This window comes from Thunnus maccoyii, chromosome 21 (genome assembly GCF_910596095.1).
Source record: "Thunnus maccoyii chromosome 21, fThuMac1.1, whole genome shotgun sequence".
In the NCBI taxonomy this organism is placed as follows: domain Eukaryota; kingdom Metazoa; phylum Chordata; class Actinopteri; order Scombriformes; family Scombridae; genus Thunnus; species Thunnus maccoyii.
In genome coordinates this window covers 22,319,728-22,335,550 of record NC_056553.1, presented here as the reverse complement: position 1 = coordinate 22,335,550, position 15,823 = coordinate 22,319,728, and the positions used below count along the sequence as shown (strand labels likewise).

The 15,823-nt window shown below is 41.5% G+C and overlaps 1 protein-coding gene across 3 annotated transcripts in view; it reads left to right on the top strand.

Moving 5' to 3' along the window:
• The window catches only part of znf438 (zinc finger protein 438), a 52,469-nt gene continuing 36,646 nt past the window's right edge, over window positions 1–15,823 (top strand). Inside the window, exons 1-2 of one of the 3 annotated variants that reach the window (XM_042399734.1) lie at window positions 2–128; window positions 14,908–14,947. The gene's annotated coding sequence lies outside the window, so the exon portion shown is untranslated. Of the gene's footprint in view, window positions 129–14,907; window positions 14,948–15,823 lie in introns of all 3 variants that reach the window. The other 2 variants (XM_042399735.1, XM_042399733.1) reach the window with 2 other exon arrangements.

Genomic DNA, 15,823 nt, shown 5'->3' with positions numbered 1-15,823 from the left:
AGTTGAAGGTTTGGCTTAAAATGGCTGGAGAGAAACAGTTATGAGGATCGACGGTTTTGCCAGATATTTACGAAAAATGAGCCTGTCTGTAGTGTGAAGGCGCTCCCTCCACATAACTGGGGATCCAGGTGAGACATGTTTAAAGTTAATCCAACATTTCCACTGAGCCCGCCGCTTTTAGATGGAGAAAACGAAGCCAAACAGTACCCGTTTGCAATGTTATCACGGTAGCCTTTACATGCAGCAGGAAGGATATGTGCCTTTAGTCTGTATTTACAGTATGAAGAACAGCTTCAAAGTCAAAAAACAGTCTTCGCAAAGTCAAGATTTTGCGTGAACGTGCACATGCAACGAATAGCGGATTGATATTTGTAAACAAAATGTCATACAGTGTGTGTATGGCTAATGCAGCGCAGGCCTGTGGCTAACCCTGCAGCTGTGCAGAGCTGAAATACGTCATCATGCTAGGATTCCCCCGCAGTAAGCTGCGTGCACAAACACAAACTCCACCTGAAATGTGCACACACACACGCACACAGAGAACTGACTGACTGCACAGGGAACATCCTCACTTCTGTCCTCAACTCGTGCCCTGAATGTCAGCTGTGCACCTGTGCAAGAGTATGTTGTTTGGACCCCAGAGGAGGGAATTGGTTTTCTGTTGTTTTTAAAAGGCATCTTGTTGTGTTGAGCATTTCCTCCTAATTCGCTTGTCTTAATTTGCGTGTGTTCTGTTAATAGAAGCTATTAATAGAAGCTCTTTATTTAGTTAGATGCAGATACAGAAACACCTGTTGCGCTTAGAGCAGAAATGTAAATGTTGGAGTCCAGTAAGTCTTTGCATTTACAGGATTGTTTGCATTGATATGATGAAGTACTTTAATCTTCCAAGTATTTAATTCATTGGATTGGCCAAAAAACTGTCTTTCCCATCTCATTAGTTTTCCATATGTGGTTTCTTAATTGAAATTTCACTACATCATGGTGTAATATTACCTTACATTTATTGCAACAGAAGTTTTTGTCCATATTGACCCTCACTAATGTCCTCATCACACGTGTGCTCCGCGTGGTATCCTCTGTGCCTCTTGGAAATCAAACACAGATTTCATCTTATTCACTGTATGACATCCAAGTGCTTATCTTTTATCCTTTTGACAAAATTACAGAAAACTGTATCATTAGTTACGCTCCAATCTGATGGAGCACAGACGCTACTAAATTGACTCATTAGCACCATGACACGTCTAGGGCTTCAACTAACGATCGTTTTAATTAACGATCAATCTGTTGATTATTTTCTCAATTAATTGATTCGTTGTTTGGGGCATAAAATTTTTAGAAAATGGTGAAAAATGTCGATCACAGTTCCCAAAGCACAAGGGGACGTCCTCAAATACCTCGTTTTGTCCATAACAACCCAAATATACTCAGTTTACTGTCATAAGACTAAAGAAACCAGAAAATATTCACATTTGAGAAACCGCAATCAGATAATTCGGACTTTTCTTTTTTCTTTAAGTGACTCAAAACAATTATGGAAATAGTTGGCGAGTCATTTAACAGTTGGCAAGTAATGGATAAATCAACTAATCATTGCAGCTGTAAACATGTTATCACTTCTTTGCTTGTTATACAATGACTCACTGTGCTGTTTCTGAGTCACAAAATTGTAACCGTGCAGTTTTACAAGCTTTAAAAATGACAGAAATGATTACATGGTGTCTGCCTAGTGAAATATATGGATTCTGCATTTAAAGGAAAACACTGGTATCAGATAAGTGTCGGATCGAGTTTAAGTTTTAGAAACAGTATCGGGAGAAAGAGGTGAGATCAGTGCATTCCAGTATATCTTTATGATGGAATATTAAGGCTCATGGCTCATTGACTGTGTCGCTCATCATGAACAACTCTAGAGTGGTTGATTGGGGAAAAAGCACCAAGTCGTTGGTGCGTTTTTTTCAGGTTTATTTTACCATAGAAAAACTCTTCATATGGCTTTTAGAATTAGTGGCACTGATCCAGTCTCAGTTGACAGGTCTCATGACTAGTGTTACTGGGCGTCATGGAAGAAAATGGTCACGGGCCCCGAGGTGTTAAACCAAAGATTGCAGAGAAGATTTAGATGAAGCACCTCTAAGATGTTAAAAATGAGGGATGTGATCAGCCGTGGTGAAGTGAAGAAGGATTCTGGAGAGAGCGAAGGTGAAAAATTCCCCTCAGCTCAGAGCCATCCCATTGAAACTGGAAATAGCTCTCACTGTGGTACATGTTCCAGAGAGTGTTCTTGGTTTTCCTTTCCAGATACAACAATTTATTATTTTCACTATCGCCAGCAGCCCAGTTTTTTTGTCACATAAAAGATGCTGTAAAGGTCAGCAAACCCCACATGTGTCAGGTTTTTACGCAGGGAAAGTTGACTGAAAGCAGTATTTTCTTTTCAGCAGCAGCTTTACTTTTACAGTTAACACTCATTCAGACCTGGGAGGTACCCAGTGCAAACAGATTTTCTGTTTTCTCTGAGTACTAGAGGCTTCAGTGCCTTGCTCAAGAGCAGCTATGATAGAGTTTCTTATGGAGGAGAGCCTTTCTCCTCCATTTCACCCGATATTTGTCCCCCGCTAATCTGCTGAATCTTGTCAGTGGGGTCTGATGTCAATCTGATTTTCAGCTTTTCCACATGGATGTTGAAACTCTGTCGGTGTCAGATCACAGATTAGTCAAACTAATGTCTGGGATGTTGAGTCATGTGAAGTCAACATTATTAGGACCCGCAGAGAGATTTTCATTTTTTCATTTTTTGTAGAAAAAGTACCGTCTCACCAAAATTTTGTGCTGATGATGAAAAGCAAGTCACGCCACACAAATCAGCAAACGCTTTTCAACATTTGGTAAACTTCTAGCAGACGACACAGACGACACCCACTCTGTACTGATTATCACATTTACTGCTGTCATGAAGGTTTCTACCAGCGCCCCTCTCTTCAGTTTGATTTCAGGTCTCTCACAAAAAACATCAAGTACACTCCTCCAAGAAGTTCCAGGGTCACTTCATCAGGATTTACTTTCTCTGGTGTAAAGATATGTGGCATTGAGATTTCAGTCCTTCACTCCAATAAAAGAAAGGTGAATAGAACTTAGTTTGTGGCACTCAGCATTGAAAAATTACATGCTAAAAAATTCAGCAGCAATATCTCTTTCCCAACATAATGTTCAGTCCAGGACTGTAGGTCACTAAGGTCATGTTCTCTGTAATTTTTTTTTTTTTTACTAAATTGGGGGTTTTAGCAGCTACTGTTAAAAAAATTTACAGATGACGGGTATTTTATGAGCTGGTTTCAGATAGGAATGTCCCAATCAAGCGTTTTCAGTCCCGCTCCTGTGTCCTTCAACATTGGGTGTCTGCCGATAACGAGTCAGAGTTGATATTTAAATTTACTTAAATGTTTTGCAGGGCTTTCCACAAGCCAGTGGGAAAAAAGTAGTCGTAGAAAAATTTGGGCCGTAAAATCCCAAATTTAATGGGCTCTGGCACATTTTAATGCCACTATTCCATCATATACACTGATCATAATTACTGCATTTTTAATGAGTTTTCTAGCTTCCTTTTGGGTGACATCTTTCCTCTCCCTACTTCTCTATTGATATACTCAACACCTACAGGCAGTAAGCAGGTATCAATGACAGGATAACCAAAAATGTAAACCATTTGTAGACTACTTGATCATATATATTACTGCAGGAAGTTCTGTTACATCATATTTTATTTTGAAATGATTTGGGGCATCTGACATTATTTTGCATAATTGGTCAATGGCAAAAAATACAAAAGTGGTTAAGACATTTTAAATTGTAAAATTACAGTATGAGGTACTTTGACAACACTGCCTGTTTTAGTGTTTGCATTGTGTCTTAGAGGCTCTGCTGTAAAAAGCACAATGTAAATAAAGATAATTAATTAGTTCATTCATTAAGCCCATAAACAACTATGTGGCAGTGCTTTCAGTGGACTTTTTTTTAATAGTTACTGCACAATCATCAAGTTGCTGCCACAGCTGTTTTCTGCTGTTTTTCAGAAGTAGCCCATCTAATGAGGATGTCCCCCGTCTGTGCAATCAATGCACTTCTTAATCTATTTAGTCAGCAATTATTTAGCTAATATTTGTCAAACACTGGAGACGACTCTCCGATCTCTACTCGGCAGGACACGACCTCTCAGCTGAGAGCCCACACACATGTTCATATAGAGCATGCGAGGACTGATACAGACAGATATTTCTCTATCATCATGCTCACATTGTTTTGAAGCGGAGGCTAGTGGTCGTAAATGTTCATGCGTAGCGAATCACTACTTGTTAATCAAAACTATTTTATTCGAATCATAAAATAATCTAATAAAGTAGCCGGTTGGACTTCAATGTGTAGTTGGCTGTTTGGTCGGCAACTGGCGCGTATGGAAAGTTGCATAAATATGTATCTGACACATAACAGCTGTAGACTACTTAATCTGACACATTTTTTTATGACCTACTTGATCCAAATACTGAAGATCCTGGTTCAAAAATATTAAGCGACATAACATTTTCTTGTTTAATTGGCTGTGAAAACCGAAAAACGCCCCTCACTGTTTCCTAGGCGATGTAATCAAATGTCTTGTTTCCTCCAACAAATGGTCTAAATCCCAAACATATTCAATTTACTCCAATGACAAGCAGCAGATTCTCTTATTTAAGAAGCTGAAACCATTAAATGTTCAATCAGTTCATCTGTAGACGAATGAAAGTTCAGTTGGGAGAATGCAACCCAAGAAAGCGACAGGGTTACAATCCTCTAGAGAGAAGATGTATCACTCTGTTGTAGTTGTTGGAACTAAAGAAAACCTCTCATGTTAGCACAGCAGTGTAGCAGAGTGGAGGTTCTCCCCTCACAAAGTGTCTTTTGACGAGCCCAGACAACAAGCAATTTTAATTCTGGCCCGTCATCAGTTCACTCCCAGAATTAACATGAATTAGCAACAGCTGAGAGGTCGGTGCCAGCTAAAATGAGAAGCTGCTAGCTGAATGTTTTCTACACTGCTTTTTTTCCAACCTCAGTGTCTGAACTAAGAGTCACTCGCCTCTATGTGCGCCCAAATTATATTTGACATTCACACAATCTAATTTCCACTCGCTTATGCTGAGGTGGACAAACCGCAGCAGAGTACAGTCAAGAAAGGGTCGGATTCTGATCGCCGTTGTGTTTTTTTTTTTTTTTTTTTTTGCTGTTTCCGATCCATTAAAATGGATACGTCTCAAATACCAGGTTTAAAGTTGACTACTTTTAGGCAAAATAAATAATAATTTCTCTCTTAGGTTCAGATTTTTTTGACTCGACTGTTGTGTGGAGTTCAAATAAAATAGACACAATACAATCATAACAGAAGAAATACAACATGAATGATTTTAACAAAGGTAGAGTTGTCATCAAGAAGGCACCTAGTTTACATAACCAACCAAAAATATCAGCATGGTTAGATAAAACTAGAAGTAAGAGGCAAGATATGTATTTCTTTTAGGGTGAAACGCCCCTTTAATGCACTCAACTTTATGAAACAGACCACTCTGCCTTAAGTGGCTGCTTTCTGTTTGCCTTGTGAGACCTCAGTGCTCAGTAGTGGGGGTGGGTGATACAGCCCATAGTGCAGGTCATTTCAGGTAAAGCAGAGTAGCGTGAACAGACTGCACAGTTAATTTAGAGCATTTGACAAGCCAGCTCTAAAAGTTGATCATACTCATGAATCAGCTTCCTTTTGATTCTGGCTGCACTCGCTCTGGTAAATAACATTGGGGTTTTGCTTTATTGTTCACCTCAGACCAGCTTGTTGCTCACTTGGAAAATTGGTTAGCCTACACATTTTGTTAAGTGTTTCTGCAGACTCAGAGCAGCTCTTGCCCTCAACTGCAGATGAGTCAGTAGACGTGAGGTACTCCCTCCCCACGACTACCACGGCCTCCTTTTATCTCCCCACTCACCGTGGGAAATGTCTCGCGCTTTTTAAGGTCCGTCGCATACAATGATTATGAAAGAAAAATTACTCCGCGCGATATCATTTATCACCAGAGCAGGAGTAAGGGGTTGGCATGTAAACCTGGCATCTAGTGTAAACACATGCCATGCGATCGACCGGAGCGTTTACTTTGGCCGGCGAGCAGTTCCAGTGTGGTTTCACATGTGGCTAGATGAGGAGGGTAGAGGCAGGCAGAGGAAACTTAGATGCTTGTCTAACATTTCCGCTCAATCATAACCAAGATCATGTTACCATAACGAGCACGCGCACACACGCACGCACACACACACACACACACAAGAGGTTTTTCTACTCAGGCGCCACTCATTGCCAGGCTTTGAATTAACAGTCTAAATAGAAGATAATAACAAAAACACTGCGAGTGTTGAAAAATGTTGTTGTGTATGATAATACAGCCAGTTATTTCTGCATGAAGCACCCTGCAGGTCGGACACTGGAGCTGCTGAAATTTTAGCTTTAAGGCTCGGCCTACTTTTTCAATTATGGCCTCTCTACATAATGGGTGCAATATGAGCACTACAAAGCTGAATTAAAATGCAGCTCTCCTCTAAAAACATTAATACTCAGGATAATTCAGGGATGCATTCAGAGACCAAATCCTCTTATGCAAGTTTTGGAAGAAAACATGACGTTCTGATAGAAAATTAGAAAGTCCATCAGCCTGTTTAGCCTAATTGATTAAAAGTTTTTTTTTTTTTTTTTTTGTTCTTCTTTTACCTGAATTATAAACAGCGTCCTATCCGTTAAGTGCTGCCCAAAGACGTCACGAGTGGAGAGTTGAAGAACAAGGAAAGTGCATCTCCAGTCTGAATAATGAATGGAGACCATATTGTGGATGGAAAAGGGAGGATGTGGTTCAGTAATAGTCTGGTGAACATTAATTTCTCCACTAAATTGTTGGTCTTGCTAGACTCTTGTTTCCAAGAACGGGTTGATGAAAATTACATCTGAAGCCTAATGACTGACTTTTACAGGATTTGTAGGCTGCAGGGAGTTAAGGCATATTATTATATTAGGCTGCTCCTTTGAGCATTAGCATAGGTCCTGGCTACGTTCCACTCCTAGCAAACCATTTTCTTCACCACGTGGATGGTAAAAAAATTTGTCGTCGTGCGGTAACATCATAAGAGGTTTGATGAGAGTAGACTGCTGCGTCGACCCTGTATGGTCACCGTAACTGGCTGGTGGTGTTTACATCTGTCATAGCGCTTACTGTAACGATGCATTTATGAAACATCATACATCTCTTTTTAATGAAGTCAAGTCAGACAGTTCCTGAAATGGAGTTCTGTAAACGCTGGCTTTGCTTTTTTTATATTTATTTTTATCCCTGGACCGCAGGGCTCATTATTCTCGCTCAGGTGCCCTTGAGCAAGACCCTAAACCCCCCCACCCCCCCTCAACCGTTATAGGGGAGCTGCTCAGTGGCCAGCAATAGATAAGGTTGTGGTTTCAAGGATCTGATTGTGTGCCGTCTGATGTGGTGTAGGTTTTCCTGTAAAAGACCACTCGTGCTCAGTGAATGAAGGCTTTGAAAAAAGGAAGTTGTCTCGAAAAAAAGTGGATAAGTGGCTCCACCCAGCTACTAGTGTTATTGTGTTCACGGGGTTTATATCATATTCTATTTTTATATGGTTGTTTTTTTTAAATGTATTTTCCGAAGGATTTGGAATTTTTGTTTTTGGGCAGGGTATTTCTGTAAAGCTCTGTTTTTCTTTAACAGGGATTGTTAACAATGTGTAATGCACACTACAGATAATATGACTAGTCACAGAAAAAACATTTTTCCAGTTCCAATTTTTCAGTAAATATTTGCTTAAAAGTCACTGTTAGTCATTTTTTTTTAAAGAAAAATTGGCTTCTCAAATCTGAAGATTTGCTGCTTCTTTTTGACTTAAATGAGACTGAATTTCTTTGAGTTTTCCACTGTTGCTCTGACAAAATAAGCCAAAGATGAAGAACATTTGAAACTATTTTTTGACCAAATGATGAACTGTGGAAATAACTGTCAGATTACAGTTTACATAAGTTCAAATTAAATACTAAGAAGTTTTCCTTTTTGATTTTTATTAGTTCTAGTCAACTTGACAGTTCAACAAAGCCGGATTAACCAGGACAGGACAGGAAAGCAGAACACACCTGGAAGTCCTTATCATGTTAATGTTACATATTCACAAACACATTTTCAGTCAAATAGCTCAAATCTGTTGACACACACTAGGCCTGGAGCTTACTTACTTACTTACTGGTTCTTTATAGTCTTACTTTTATTTCACTTTTACAACGCCCCTTGGTTTGGCATAACCTGGAAACCAACATAGCAAAAAGTGGAATGAAAACAATATGTAGGCTTTAAGAAATAAAATCAATTAAAATGTAGATGTAAAGTGATTCTGCTTTAGCCTATGGAGCAGGTTAATTCCTGGTTAAATGTTTTGGCCTATATGGAGAAGGATACATTTATTTATGTCTACCAGTCTAAATTTCTTAATTAGCTCTAGACAGCAGGGAAAATGTAACTCATTTGGGTCTATGCATGTTTATTCTGTCTGAGACAGGCTTGTGAATTTGAAACCTAAGCCCACGCCTTGTCATTCCTCTGGGGTCCCTCCCACCCTAGCGGTGGGTGCGGCACGTGCATGAAAGGCAGCAGAGAGGCGTTCACTTTCATCCCCTGTCATTTGGCCGCTTCCCAAATATACCATCTCACCCCCCCCCTGCTGCTCATATCTCTCCTTGTCCCACCCACTGTCTCCTCAGCCTCTCATCTCCCTGCGTATCTTTCTTGCAAACACATTTGTGTGTCTCCCTCTCTCCATCCCACAGCTATGATTTAGGCGTCAGGGTTGCTCAGACTCCCTCCCAACCCTGGATCATGTTACCCTGCCATTACTCAGTCGTTCCCCCCGCGAGGGTGCTCCATGTCAGGCGTAGTGGAGCCTGCCTGCCTGCCTGCCTGCTCGCTGCCTGCCTCTCCGGACCTGTTGACTAGCGCAGTTCAACCACAGACGCCCCTGGTCAGTGGAGTCGCTCCAGCTATGGCACAGACTCTCTGGAAAAATTATTGAGTGAGTGGCAGGCAGCTGGGTTAGTTGTAGGTTTGGAGCTGCATTTTCAATTTCAAAGTGGGCTGGAGGAAAACCAAGCATATAGGCTGCTTTCATCTGGTTGTAGGACAAGCATAGTATGTTTGAAATCTGTAAGAATCCTTGTTTTGTTTCTGGTGTTTACCCTTCCACCCACAAATACTCACTGCCCAGCCCTTCCATGCGTCACAAGTCGACTGGTGATTTGTGGTCCTCATCGTTTTATGGTTATGTAATGTCGGTTCCCTTGATGAGTAAAACGTCTTGTTAAACCCCACGCCGCCCTATTCCCATAAAAGTGAGTGATGCAGGCAGCGGTATGAGGGCCCTGCTATCCCGTTAAGGTTGGTCTCCCTTTCTACATTACATGTCATGGGACAGGATGGGATCTTTCCAGTCGGCTTAGCCAAAACATGACACTGCAGAAATTTCACTGGCTTGGCTTTATCACTTGATTAATGCACGCTGAGTAAAGCTACTAAATCTACTGAAGAACTGCGGGATCCTATAGGTTTAATTTACGAGAGTCACCGAGGTAAGGTGTGTACCCGCGTCTCTGCCATACCCTTTCATAGGGTATAAAGTTTTATAGAGGCTACAGCATTCTCCTGCTATTAAGCCCGTTGTGCACTGTAGCGGAGCCATAACTCCCTTTGTGCTATCACCATTCTTTTCAGCTCCTCAGTAATTTATTTAAGTTTGACATATGGCTGTCCTGTGCGACGCAAGGTAGCATATCGCAGCACAGGAAGGCCCACTCAGGCTAGGCTAATCCTTTCTAATTGAAAGGGAGGCAGCGTTGTGGGCCAGTGGCTTGTATGTCGCTCATCCCTCTGCTTGTTTTACAGTAATGAGACATCTGGGGCTGCAGAACAGAGCTGTTTGTAGAGGGAGAAACTGCTCCTGAGCCAGAGGGCCTGCAGGGCTGTCACAGACAAAACAACAGGGCTGACTGCTTGTTTACTTCTGTCTCGATGTGGGCATTTCATTTGGCCCTAACGCTGCCCGGGCACCGTCTCATTTGCCATGCTAATGTTAGATTAGATTATTTTATTGGAAAGAACAATAAATGTGGGATATTTAGGACAAGGGTAAGGCTATTTAAGGGTAAAACAGGACATTTATTGCCCAGAAGAGAGAGTCTACTAATATAAGGCCTACATTTCCTGTCTTGGCCTTTTTTTTTTTTCTTTTTCTTGATATCATCAGGCCACAAAGGCTGTTATTGCAAGTGTAGTGAGACTTAAAGTTGTCTGCAATAATATTACAAATAGAGGGTCCATTTATTTTGGAGCCCCAGCACTCTCTGGCCACACTCAGGCTACATCCACATTAATACATTTTCATTTTAAGATGCATAACTTTTGCTATGTTTATGCCCAGTATCCTCACTACTCTGGTGTTTTCAACCCCCTGAAGTGGAGACTTATGAAAACGCTGCTGACTCCGTTTTTAGGTTGAAAACTTTGCATTTCAGTCTTGAAGGGCGGAAACGGAGAGTTTTGAAAGCGACGATGCAGACACCCACGTTCACTTCCTGATTGAGTCTTATCAATCGCAACGTGTCCTTCCGTGATTCATCACGTGACCCATTTCAGGAAGAAAACAAACAACATCAGCCTTGACTGCCAGTGGTTCATTCAACATGGATAACAAATTACAGGTGTTGCTGACCTTGTCTTCAATGCCAGCAGCTGTTGTGCAGTTAAATCTCTGGTCTTACTTTTCACCGTTGCTGTTAATCCTCCGTAGTATTTTCTGCAACTAAGAGTAGAGTAGACAATCTGCTTCCTTTTTTACACCGGTCCACAGATACCCAGTGTATGTGAACGGTCATGTGATATGCATTTTCAGGCGTCTTAGTATGGACGGAGATTATTCCTGAAATGGTGTTTTTGTTTTAAAATGAAAACATATTAGTGTGGATGTAATCTTAGTCCTAACAGCCATACAACTTCAGTGTTCACACACACCAGCGTGTGGGAGTCAGAGGTCAAGAGGTCACACTCTGTCATAGGTCCAGGTCGCTGTATAGCACAGTGTCATGACAGCTGTTCTCACAAGCAGAACACAATAGAATCATATTCCTCCTCTTACCCAAAGTGCCGTCCTATTTGCCAACGGTTTAGTTGGCCGTGGTTTTAATGTATCAGCCCACGGTCACCTCAGCGTGACATTCAGTTTGTGGTAAACCGCGGACCTCGTTGTGAATTTGTATTGAGAACTATTTTACCAAAGTTCACCGGGCTGTCAGTTCTCCATGTAGACCGAAGAATCTGTTCACAACTTGGTCTGTATATTATCTTAACCAACAACTGGTATATTCAAACCTCAGGAAGTCAAATCAAAGTAATCTGAATGGATATGTTGGAACTTCGGTAAGAAGAAATGCAGATTCCATGTGTTTTGGGGTGAACTGTCCTTTCAACTGGCTTAGCTGTTAGATTAATAAAGTACTACGTCACTATTACACCTCAGTATAAAGCATTGTTTAGAGCTAAAGACTATAAGTTGGAAAATGGAGAAAATCTGGGGTGTGGAGTTAGGACGGAATGACATTACCAGACTTCTCTGCTTGAGGCTAGTGGCTCGTGGTTTCGTTAGCCTTCGTTAGCCTTCGTTAGCTGCTTCGAATAACATACCCACATTTCTGACTTTCTGCAGTTGAGTTGCATTGTGGGTTATGGAGGCATGTGGTTTTGACAAGGCAGACAAACGTGTGGAATAAAATCCGCATCCATATCTCTGGTTCTGCTGCATCAATTTTGATGCAGCAGATACCGAGTATGTTGCTCAGTAACACTTTGGCAGGTATGGGTACTATGACCTCACCAATCACGACCTTTATTTTACCCCTAAATTGTGCCAGAACCTTTCACTCAATGCTAGGTCTCTCATGCACAGTTCCACAGTTATGTGCAGTACCACAGCACATTAGTTCCAATGGCAGACAGCCTGAATAACTATAACTTGAAAACAGATAACTTCTTACACATATGTAGTAGCATTCCCTAAGACCTATAAACACACTTTGATATGTAAACTCTTTGGAGTTCCTCTTTAAGGAGAATGCAGTTATGTTAGGCTGCATGGCCTGATAATTAACACTAAACCAGTAGCAAAACATGTACCTGCATAATAAAATTTGGTTTAGTGCATTGGCAATGTTATACACACCAATATGTCCACATACGTGGCAGATGTGTGCGTAAATGATGAAGCAACAGAAATGACTTTTGTCGTTTGGTGCCAATAAAAACTAATAACACCAATCCAAACAACTTTTGATTATTTGATTGTTAATCTACCACAAAAAGAATCAGTGACTGACTTTTGATATAGTTCCATAGCCCTCATGTATAGAGAAGAGTCTTCAGGTTGCCCTGGCTTAATACAGTGCCAGAGTGGTAGAAACACTAAGGGCAGTGGCATGAAGTATATAGTGTATTTTCTTAGCTTTTTGCTTCTACTGCCACCCTGTTTATTTGCCTGAAGCTGCAAGCAACCATACTGGCCCTGTATTGCCATTTTCACACAGTAACGGTGACCTGGCAGTGCATTAAGGCAGGTCTGCAGCTACACTCCAGATCCAGTTGGACACGCTAAGCCCTCTACAGCTCACCAGAGACCTCTAAATTACTGCTTTTCATGACCAGAAAAGCACCTCACATGTTTGAGGAGGATTTGAGGAAAGATTTCTCTTTGTTTGCTGTTATGTTTTTCCTGTCTCAGAGGCAACTACATACACACAGAAATGGTTTCTGATATCTCAGCTTGTGCAAACTAATACTCTCTTTGCTGTTTAAAAGTCAGAGGTAAGGCCTCTCTCTCACATATACTCACGTGCAAGGGCCACACCATTATTACTTCATGTTTTATCCCACTCAGGAAAATATACGCTCACACTCTGAAAGGTATGAATCTGACTAACCTTGGCAAAGATACTTGAGAGGCTTAAGGTTAATACTAAACTGCTGTAATCCATTATTTGGTTGGTTTCAGAGCAGAGATAGCAATGGTTCAGCATGTACCTGTCAGTACTAAATGATTGCTCATTTCCTGCCAGAGGAGGGGAGGGGTGGGGGGGGGGGGCTGAGGTGGAGTAATAGCAAGCAGCTGCCTCAGCTGGACCTTACCTTTCCTTTCTGTCGGCCTGCTGCTCTCTCAAGCTAGCCTTCATACCAATACGCCTACTTTAGCTCAACTTCTGCTCTGGCTGTTCAGGATACCAACAGCTGTAGGTGGCTGGTAATCAGGGATGAAGTACAAGAAAAAGCTTGATCCACCTTGATGAACGGAGCAGTGTTGGAGTAAACATCACGAGCGAATGAAAAGCATCATTGTTTGCCCAGCGAGTTCACTCAACACCTACTGCTTATGACAATCCTTTTTATTCTTCCTACAGCGGCTTTCGTCTGTGATTAGCTAAATGCTCCATCGATCCACCAAGTTGAGGCACCCGGAGCGAGGGAGCCATATTTATCATAGAACGAGAGGAGCATGCAGGATGTTGCACCGGCTTTCCCTCTTTCATTGGAAAACGATAAACATAAATCTGTGGAATGCGTCCGTGTGATATAAGTCTACGGCAGACCAAGGAGGAGGAGGAGGGGAAAGGGGGGGGGGGGGAAAACCTGATATGCTCCGCTTTCCTCAGGCAGTAGAATCAGAGAGCCGGAGCTCTGTGGGGTTTGCTGACATTTGAAGGAAGAAAAAAAAAAAAGCCCACTTTCAGCAAAGGCAGACTTGCAAATCAGTGTCACAAGTGCAGGATTGGTGCTTTTAAAATGGAAGAGAGGATGTGAGAGCTTCTAAGGAGCCCCCCTCAGCAATGCAGAGGGACTCTGGATAGGGCAAGGCTTCTCCCTGTGAATCACAGCTAATTAACGAAGTAATTAAGATCAGAATCTCCGCTCAGAGAAGGACTCTAAATTGTCTATACATTCAAACAGGCCATCAAAAGGAAATCCCTTCCATTCATGAAAGGGGTAAATTAAAGCGTTCAGACCCTTTCCTTTCTATTATCCCCGCCGTGTGTCACACAAGGGACATCTGTTGAAAAGAGCAAGCCAATGTTACGGCGAGTTAAAGCCAACGCTGCTCCATCAGAAGCACTGTTCATAATGCATTCGCTATACATATTTCAGCTCGAGTGAATTTATTTCAATAAATGTCACTCCAAGGACACGCTTCGATCTTTCCGGGGGCAGCCACGCCGACTGTAAGCCACACCATATTGTTATCTCATTCCTCTTGTGGCAAATGATAGATTAACAAACAGTTTATAAACAGGGCACCGAGCATGTCCGCAGTTTTATCATCGCCGCACACTGCCAGAATAACCTCTCTTTATGATGGATGTATTTTTCCAGTTTTACTCCGCCGCTACAAGCTGCAAGGATATCTATGGGTACAGTCGTAATGTTAGGGCTTACAGAGAATTTCATATAGTGGGTACACAGTGGATGGGATTTATGGCTCAGATTAAGTCCACTGGTCTTTTTCTGGTAGGCAGTATTTAGGTTGTGCTGTCATCTACTGCATTGACTTAAATGCTCTATCGTCTCCCTGAGCCGCTTCTCGAAATAGACTGTTTCAAGTGCCGCAGCGCTCTCTAATGTCTCGTAAACTGTCTCATTTAGTGGTTGATTTCCACAAAGCAGACACAACATTTTATTACATTTGTCTATTGAAGTCAATTAGAACAAGAAGCATGTTAGATTGTGTGTTTTTCTTTTTTTTTTGTCTTGGCAGCTTCATGTCTACAGGCTTGGCATTGTCACATGGTCCAGAGGTAAATATCTCAACAACTATTTGTTAGATTGTTGTGAAATTATCTACAGACATGTCATGGTTCCCAGAGGTTGTATTTCAATGACTTTGGTGGTCCCCTGACTATCATCTAGCACGACTAACGGGTTGAAATTTTGTATCCTCTGTTGGATGGATTTTGGTTCAGACATGTTCCCCAGAGAATGAATTATAATACCTTTTGGTGATGATATGTATAGTTATTACACATTGGCCGTTCTGCTTGCACATCTTCACACATGTACTATGCAATAGTGCCACATGACTCTTAACACGTTCACACTCACAGCATAATAAACTCTTTTGATAAAGGTTTCCAAAGGCATGAAAGCCTGCTTGAAACAAAGCAGATCATATGACATATCATCCAATCACATCTGAGGGCACAATGTTGATTTTATATAACATTGGAAAGTGGTTTGATAATCCTGCCGTCATAGAGGGGTGTGAGATGTTGTAATCTCTCTATATCTATCTGTATGTCTGTCTGTATGTATGTTTGTCCTTCGCATATCTCAAGAACCGTTCATGCGATCTACTTCATACCTGGCAGGTGGATTGCTGGGTAAATGAAGAAGTGCAATGTCGATGTGTGAAGTTGTTTGTGTGAAGTTGAGCGGTTCTCGAGAAATGTATAAAAATACCTCATAAACAACGTTGCTTCTACAACGTTGATTTGCTTCCTCTTCTGCCTGTGGAGTTTGTGCAATTGCAACCCACATTGCGGTTGGAGGTGTTATTACATCCATAGTGTTAATGACTTGAAAACATTTAAGAGACTTAAGTTCTGCTGTTGAACTGTGTAACATTACTGTGAACAAAACTTGGCCTGTATGTTCAAGACTCGTCTCAGGCACGT